Genomic DNA, 9,722 nt, shown 5'->3' with positions numbered 1-9,722 from the left:
CTATGTCAAGAAAGAGAGAGAGAGGGATACCAAGATATATAAGGCAACTTGATGCACTGAGCTCCTTCTATGTGCGGGTCTGGTAAAGGGTCGAAGCACATTAGGTTTGTTGTTCACAACCTTCTCACGGACTGTCCAATTTGGCCCAACAAACCTTACGGATTTGTCCTTGGGGCTAACTCATCATAAAGCCTAAAAGCGTGCATACCATATAAACTTGTGTTATACCTTATAAAGCCCTTCACTTTCTTCTCCTATTCTTATATGAGATTTACCTAAGGTGTCATGTGAATCTGTCCTTCAAAAACTTATGTCAGCTATAAGTCTACTTGTCCTCTTTGACCAAGCCTCTGCCATGGACGTCACAGACCTTACCTTGGATTTTGAAATATAGATAAAGCGACCAGTGCTCATATTTTGGCTATTTACTCAAAAAGTTACTCAAGCCCGAAAGTGATATTCAGACACTTTTTATGATGCATTAAGACAAAAATTGAAAAACATTAAACTCAACTCATTTTAACCAAAAACCTCCAATCAGCCTAGTACCCGACTCATAAAATCCCTTTATATGCTTTAGAAAACTAAAAAAGTCCAATATTACATGTAATTATCTCATAAATAACCTAATGGTATAAATGTTTTTTACACGATCATTATAAAAATTTAAACTCATCAAAAATTTCTTAATTTCCCTTGTTTTCTCCCTTATTTCTCTCTTCCCCACATTAAACTTTTGATGGACTTCCCTTCCTACCTTAGAATTTTTATGGACATCCACTAAATACTCTATGCCAAAATCTAATTTTCAACAAAATATATCATTCTTTCACCTATAAAAATCACCCTTGTCCCTATCATTCTCATATTATCTTTTTGTTCCCTCTTTTAACTTTCTCATAGTCAACAAGAAAGAACAGAGGGAATTAAAGAAATAATTGCGATTGTTACTATCTTTGTTTCAAGCAAATTTGCATGGGCGCATGAGTAAATGCATCCCCACCCCCACCCCTACCCCGAACCCCACCCACTTTAATCTATAATAATACAGGTCATAGGGATTCAGGCGAATCCAAGATTTTAAGAGGATGGATTCACCATTGCTTTTAAGATAAGATATAGAATTTTATAGTAACATCAACTTGGCAAGCAAAAGATAAGTAAATTGTTTTATAATCACAACGGCATCAAAGAGATGCATAGTTAAAGGCTGCTTTAGTTTTTTTTTTTTTTTTTTTTTAAATGCGAAAGTGTAGCAAGTAGGTTTCTGTTGGAAATTTGGGAGATCAAGACAACACAAATAATACTCAAAACTCACTAGAAGAGAAATGGAGGAAAGATGATTTTCTAGTCAACTTGGCTTGATTCAAATAGCTAGATTACATGACTATTTATAAGTAAATTCATCCATGTATCTAGCCTAGCATACATGTATCACTATTAATAATTTCACACTTCACATCCTCCAAGTACATGAATAAGAACTCACTAGACTAATCTAGAATTTTCCACCAATTCATGTATCTCCTAATACATCAATCTACTAGTTCATGAACTAAATTAAATATAATGTGAACAAATTAAATAATGTGAACAAGTTTTTTTTTTTTTTCAACAGTTTCGATCCCTCAACCTTGAGGATTTAGACTTGGTACTTAATGAGGACCATGTGTTCGCGTGACCCATTTTTTCAACCTAAATTCGCCACTGACCCCGGCCACCTTCACCCCGAACCCCACCCACACCCCGGCTACCGCCACCCCGAACCTCACCCCGACACCCACGCTCACCCCGGACCCCACCCCAACGGTCCTGAGGGACCAGTGTATGAATTTGCAAGACAAAAATTAAAGATTGAACCAGGACATGAGCCATGTTACCAAAAGTGTTATCAAGGTATTTTTGCTGGTGAAGGCAGTCCATTATATGCTGAAAAAGAATGTTTTAACACGTGCCATAACCATGGTAAATTTGTATTACCAAACTTTAGTCCTCCTCGACTTTAATTTCGATCAACGTATCTAAAACAAGCACTCCCTCAATCTGTTATTCCAATTTATTTTATCACACGTATTATTTGGGGAGTCAAAGATGTTCTTCTCGGACCACATTTTTACGGAGGCACATAATTTCTTCGATTCCATGTCATAGCAATTGTAACCAACAAGAATCTTTGATATGTAATTTATGTTGGTGATCATTTGTAATTTTAACATATTTATGAAACATATATAACTTGGCATGGATGTGAAAAATTAGTGATTCGTCTTACACTTTTATGTGGATACAGTTATTGTATCTTTTTTCTTTTTAAAAAAAAACAAATACCAGAGAAAGAAAAAAACATTCTGCCAAGGTATTGATTGGAGGTTGGAAGCAATTGGAACAGTCGACCATGCAAAGAAAATGAAAAAAATAGAGATTGAGTTGCAAAAATATAATCCCCTCGTTCTATTTTTCTCTTCTTTTATGATATTGTTATACCCCATTTTAATCGGGTCAAAGCGGAGTACAACATATTGGTGATTCCTAATTATTTAACTTAAGGAGTCGTCACCTAATTACTTTTACGGTGAATTAGGGCACCTATTTTAACCAAATAAATGCTTAAAATTAACTCCGATTAATGGTCTACTTAACTTATATGATTCTAGGTAAGGGTTCTAATTATCCTAAAGGGAAGGTGTTAAGCATCCTTTAAGATCCGTTAAATACGATTAACCGGCCAAACTTAGGTGAATTGAAATCAAAATAAATATTTGTCTTAAGATATCAAGTAGGTGAGTAATTAATTAAGAAAACACTTTTAACCCCAAAATGAATTAAGAAAGATGCGACTTATAATTAATAAAATGGTTTTCCTATTCAAGAAAGTAAGATTAGCCATCTTAAACTCGAAAGACTTTTTTTTTTCAAAACAACAAAGACTTAAAAATGGTCGTTTCCTTTTGTCAACTAGTTGGTCCAATAATTGAAGGCTGAACATGTTTAGGAGTTAAAGTCTTGAAATAGTTTTTTTGGTTTTCCTCTTTAGATGTATGTATTTTTCCTTTCAAAATTTGCTTTCTTTTTAAAAGAGTAAAGGCTCTTCCTAAGTCACATTAAACTCAAGCATTTGATTTGATCCTGAATTGGTCTTAAACTTTTAGATGACTTTCGAAACCTATCTTCCTCTTTCCTAGAGCTTAGATCTATTTCTTTTCTTTAACTTAAGCCCCTTTTAAGAGCAAGATTTTAGCACAAATGAATTAGTCTCATTCTCATGTTGTTTTGATAAGCTGGTGTGAAGATTTAGTGTAGAGCATTTCCTGATAAGCGTCATCCCTTTCGGTTTGCTAATTGATTCCTATGTTTGGCCTAAAAAATGGTTAGCGCACTTCTAGTTTGGTTTGATATTAATAGCTGCAACTCTGGTTGTTAGTGTGTGCTTAAAGTATATCCGTCTCCTTTCTCTGTTCTATTTCTTTGTCTCTATGATAAAAAATGCCCCGCCTATTTTAACAAAGTTTGTGTCAAAGATGTAATTTTTGTTTAGTTTAGATATAATAAAAATAATGTAAAATGGTGTTTGGTTTACTTTGAGACTGGTAGAAATCTAGATTCATGTTTCCTTCACGTTGTTTCCTTCACGTTTAGACACCTTGAACTTAGAGAATGATTTCATTTTCGGATTAGATATTTATACGAAGTTAGTTTTCGCTACAGGTTGTTAATTTATTTGGTGCCTTTATATGGTGGAAATCTTAATATAGTTTGCACATTTCTCTGTAAGAAAATGATCAGAGAGGATGAATGTCCGGAGCAAAATGGAGTCTTCATAAACGACTCTCACCATTGCATAGTCTCTTGCCGCCATTAGACATGGAATCAGCGTCTCCTTTTCAGTCACCTCTCTCGTTCTCTCCCGATGCATCCGAACAGAAAGAGAAGTGAAGCAAGGGGAAATATAGAACCCGCATCCACTTCTTCGCTCACTTCTTGCCCTCTGAATAGAAGAAAGAGCATACTGTTGCATTTTAGATTATCCTATGATTAACTAACTGTTTTGCTTTCGTATTTGTGATTGTGTGTCTAATTTTAAGATTATTGACCTTAGAATTCCTACGTTAGAGGGGGTAATTGGTACATATTTTTTATGAATCATTTTACAATTCCAAATGAGTCTAATTAGATTTAGGAGCAATCTGAAAATGGAATTTGATTTATCTCTTTCACGTGAAAGCAATGGGAATTTAGTCTCTGGCCAAAGTTAAAAGCTCTGAATGTTGATTCAGTTGGCAAACCCTTTTTAAATACTTTCTTGCTGCCTATTTGTTTTTAAACAAGTTAAAGACTTTTAAAATAGTTACCTAATTTTCTTTACAAGTTGACAAAAGGAAACGACCATTTTTAAGTCTTTGTTGTTTTCGAAAAAAAAAAAGTCTTTCGAGTTTAAGATGGCTAATCTTACTTTCTTGAATAGGAAAACCATTTTATTAATTATAAGTCGCATCTTTCTTAATTCATTTTGGGGTTAAAAGTGTTTTCTTAATTAGTTACTCGCCTACTTGATATCTTAAGACAAATATTTATTTTGATTTCAATTCACCTAAGTTTGGCCGGTTAATCGTATTTAACAGATCTTAAAAGATGCTTAACACCTTCCCTTTAGGATCATTAGAACCCTTACCTAGAATCATATAAGTTAAGTAGACCATTAATCGGAGTTAATTCTAAGCATTTATTTGGTTAAAATAGGTGCCCTAATTCACCGTAAAAGTAATTAGGTGGCGACTCCTTAAGTTAAATAATTAGGAATCACCAATATGTTGTACTCCGCTGTGACCCGGTTAAAATGGGGTATAACAGATATTATAACAAGTTCTTATAAATTGAATAATATGGATAAGATTTATCGAGCCGGCAAAACTTTTAAAAAATTTAACAAGGTAGGTAGAATGAAGATCGTACCAAGTTTTGCTAGTCCCGCAAAACTAGTGAATAACTTAATAAGACATGCAAGTTCTACCAATTTGTCATTACTTGCAAATGATTTAACAAGATACATAGAATGAAAATAGTACCAAGTCTTGTCAGTCCAAAAAAAGTCGTGAACAATTAAACAACACAGTTTAATTTTGTCAATCTGGCAAGACTTATGAACTACTTAATAAGATATATGTATAATGAAGATTGTATCAAAGTTATGCCCCACCTAGCAAAGCTTGTGAGCAAAACAAGCAGAGGCGGATTCTGGATTTAAATCTTGTGGGTTCAATCTTAAGATTTTTAGTATTGCACCCTTTATATTCTAAAAGTTATGGGTTCATATCTACTATATATTACAATTTTAATAATTACTTACACATAAATTTATACTCCGTGTCGAAAGTTAGGGGTTCAATTGAACCCCCAATTAATAGGCTAGATCCGCTCCTGAAAACAAGATTTGTCAATTCGGCTAGGCTTATGAACTACTATTCAACAAGAGAGGTAGATAATGATTATACTAAAGTTATGTCCCACCTGGTATAACTTGTGAACAATTTATCAATCAGTCAAGGCTTATGAATAATTTAACAAGATAGATGTAATGAAGATTGTCCTAAATTTATGCCCCATTATAATTTGTTAAAAGCATAATATTTCTTTCCGCAGTATGTGTAGTATTGACTATTGAGGCTACTGTTTGCAGAAGTTGCTCAAATGACATGAATATTTAAATAACAACGTCAATGATCCTATTTGTCCAAAATCTCCTCCCACATAAAATGTAGGAAAAATTACGTGTTATAGCTACTTTTAGTACATAATTAGTGATATTAACTAACTTTTTTTATAATTACTAATAATAACTAAATACTTTTTGAATTTAACTAATATAGCTACACAGTAATTTTCAGTTACTGGTGCACAAATACACTTAAAATTTTGCACCCTCAATCCCATATCCCCTTTTAATGGTAACAATATTAATCACTTAATATACATTACCATTCTCTCTCCTTTTTCATAAATTTTTGACTTTCTTTATTCTCACTCACTACCCATTTCAGATTTTTCATTTCTCAAATCCCTAAAAAATTCTCTCTCTCCTTCTATCAACCACCACCACGACGGGTGGCGGCCGCCCCTCTCTCAAAATTTTTTTGGTTTCCATGATTTCAAGCTTTGTGGACAAATTAAACATAAGAAGGCAATTAACCTTTCCATTTTCTTTTTTATGTGAATGATGTTCCAACTAGAATGATCATTCATTATGGCTGTGGGCTTATCTCCCATTGTGGGCAAGTTGTAAGTTTGTAAATGCCAAGACTTTTGGGTTGTGGACCAGTGCCCATAAATTTGGATTGAGTTGCATTTGATCTGTGGCTAGGGTTTTTTTGGTGGTCTGGGGTTTTTTAGGGTTTTGAGAAGATGAAAAATATATGTATTTGTGTTTGTTCTATGATATAACTACCAATTGTTGTGGTTGGTGGTGTATTTATGTAAGTTTTTCTATATTTTGTTCAAATTAATTCTATCAGTTCATCTAGTTTCAAATACATGAGTGATGAAAATACATTGTGAGTTTTCTATATATTTGTGTATTTTGTTCAAATTAATCCATCAAATACATGTGTGATGCAAATTGTTACTCACACAAATACATGAGATTTAATATAAAAATACATGGGGTTTGATTGGTAACTTCAAATACATTGGTTATGCTATCAAATATATGTGTAAATCAAAACGAAATCAATATTGAAAACTTCAAATACATTACCGCTAAAATACATGGGTGATGCAAATTGTTACTCACACAAATACATGAGATTTAATATAAAATACATGGGGTTTGATTGAAAACTGCAAATACATTGGTTATGCTATCAAATACATGGGTAAATCAAGAACGAAATCAATATTGAAAACTTCAAATATATTGGCTGTTGAATGTTTTCAAATTTTGAATTTTTGATTTTTTTATGTTTGAATGTTGAAGATTAGATGGACGAATAGAAAATGGTTATGGAAAGGTAATCTAAAATCTGATTTTGTGGAAGGGTATAGTAAAAAATACCAATTAATAGCTAATTAATTGATCCCACCATTATGGCCTTAAATCAAAGGATATATCTTATTTTTTACTGTGTTACTATGTATTTATAAGCATCAAATACATTCGAAAAAATACCTTAATTTGAGAAAACATAGCTACAAATAGTAATTTTTAAAAGGTAGCTATAAATGATAGGAAACTACCAAAAGGTAGTCATTTTGTTAATTTTACCTAAAATGTACTCCGCAATACAATATTGGCCCAAATGTTCACTAGCGAAACGACATGTCCAAATTGCTACTACTTCAGGGCAATTTGCCAGATTGCCCTTCAAAGGCGCTGGGATTTATTTTTTGGCCCTCAAACTGGTGATATTTAATTTTTGCCTTTTGCCTGAAAAAATTGATCAAAAATATCCCGAGATTCTGGATTTGAACCCCAAGTCAGTCAAAAAAAAAAATCGCACTGCAAAGGTTTAGCAAAAGTTATGCCTTTTAAGGTATAATTTGACTTAAGGCATAACTAAATTATGTCTTTTAAGGCAGAACTTTCGCGAAATCTTACCTTGCGATTTTTTTTTTTTTGACTGAGCTGGAATTTGAACCCAGAACTTCAGGGTATTTTCTGCCACTTTTTTAGGCGAAGGATAAAAATCAAAGACCAGCAATTTGAGGGCCAAAAATTTAAGACCAGCGCCTTTGAAGGGCAATCCGCGCAAAAAAATGACTACTTCCTTCGTCCCAATTTTATGTGATAGTTTGACTTGACATGGAGTTTAAAAAAGAAATGAAGACTTTTGAAACTTGTGATCTAAAACAAATCAAGATATTTGGTGTGGTTCTAAATATATTCATTAAGGGTAAAAAGGAAACTTTCAAGTTAAATTATTTCTAAATATACAAATGTATCATTTTTTTTTTTATGATAGACTAAAAAGGAAAGTGTATCACATAAATTGGGACAAAGAGAGTACATATTAAAAGTTCCAAAATTTTACCTCTTATCTTTTTGTGAATAAAACATGAAACGACAAATGTTTTGCTATATGTCATATTAGATATTTTCATTTTGAATATGTTCAGTTCGAGGTTAAATTAAGAAGGGAAACTTACATAAACCACCATATTTTGGAAGATTCTAAAAAATTATAGCTACTTTTTCATATTTACCATTTGTAGCTACTTTTTACTTTTTTACGGTTATATTTCATTTTTATCAATGCATGTATTTTGTTGTTCCTATTTTTTTGGGCGTAATTATAATGCCACATTCTGGATGGAATCTTTTAAAAATGGAAGACATCATAACACATCCCATAAATCACGTCTTGATCATATCTTCCAATCTTTTAAAAATGGAGACATCATAACACATCCCATATATCACGTCTCGATCATATCTTCCGTAATATTTGCGTATATAACTCTTTCCTGCAAAGGTAACATATAGAATATCTCGATTATTATGTTAATAAATTACAATACAAAATACATATATATTTATGATAATGTTTATAATTATAATTACATCAAAATTATATGACACTGAAACAAATAAATGTAACTGTAACTCAAATAAATCACTTGTCCACTTAAGTTTTCACATGTATTTGTACTAGAATCCTTTAAATATATATTGTCACACCCCTTTTTCCCACAAAAAGGATGAGATTTATTAACATTAAGTTCAAAAGGGTTTTTAAATCGAAAGTGACAAAATATGTTTCGAAAAGGGATGTTATTTAGAGAAAAAGAGTAGCCACTTGACAATGGGTTTCAGTGTGCCAAGTCAACTAAAAATAGTTATCCCTTTTAAGAATAGGTTTGACTCTAAAACTGATCAGCGACAGAGATTCCAGTTAAGGAATTCTGTTGACCGAGGGGAAGGTGTGAGGCATCCCTCGAGTCCCGTAATTTTAGCACGATCGCTTTAATTAACTCGTATTGGCTTAAATAGAAACTCAATCAGATAAACTCATATAAAACAAACAAGCACGCGCACAAGAAAAATTCGAAAAATAAAGTTCGAATTATTACAATCCGAAAAAAAAAAAAACAAATACGAGAAAATAAACCTATACTACACTAAGCTAAACTATACTAAGCTATCCCCAACATCCCGTGGTCTTCTCCACGAACGGCCTCCATTTTTACAAAGTACTTGGGGGCATTCCCCGGATAAATACATAATATTCGAAAGCTAGTAAAAGCGCACAAGATATTAAACGGTCCTAAATTTGCCTATCAACCCAACAATCAAACACATGGATGAAATTAATGTTAAGCCCAAAATTCTTCTTTCAATTTTAGCCAAACAGCATGCGACCCATTTGATTAATTAAAAATCTCAACCCCACACGATTAACTCATTTAAATACTCCAATAATCAGTCCCATGACCCAATTAATCCAAATCAAATGATAACCTTTAAGATCCCACTTTTCTTCGAAAAAAAAAAAAAAAAAAGCAAATGATAAGCTAAAAAAAGTAGGCTAGTCAAACATGGAACACTTCTATTCAAGCATTAAGAATAACAAAGAAATGAACCATTGAGTAGAGTTAGAATTGGACCTTTGTGTATATCAATTTAACTCTGAAATTGCTGCGGCTCAGATGATTGAACTGAGCACCGGAGCCGCCGACCAGAAACCTTGAACCTGTACCTCACCCACAACTCAATATGAGTCTCAAACTAGAAG

The 9,722-nt window shown here is 32.8% G+C and overlaps 1 protein-coding gene across 1 annotated transcript in view; it reads left to right on the top strand.

The window, feature by feature from the left end:
* Window positions 1-9,722, top strand: part of LOC132067645 (rust resistance kinase Lr10-like) — a 54,518-nt gene that overhangs the window by 9,188 nt on the left and 35,608 nt on the right. The gene's annotated exons all lie outside the window — the stretch shown is intronic.

Source organism: Lycium ferocissimum, chromosome 8, assembly GCF_029784015.1.
Source record: "Lycium ferocissimum isolate CSIRO_LF1 chromosome 8, AGI_CSIRO_Lferr_CH_V1, whole genome shotgun sequence".
NCBI lineage: Eukaryota > Viridiplantae > Streptophyta > Magnoliopsida > Solanales > Solanaceae > Lycium > Lycium ferocissimum.
The sequence above is the reverse complement of the archived record's forward strand: the minus strand, read 5'-3'. Positions and strand labels throughout refer to the sequence as shown.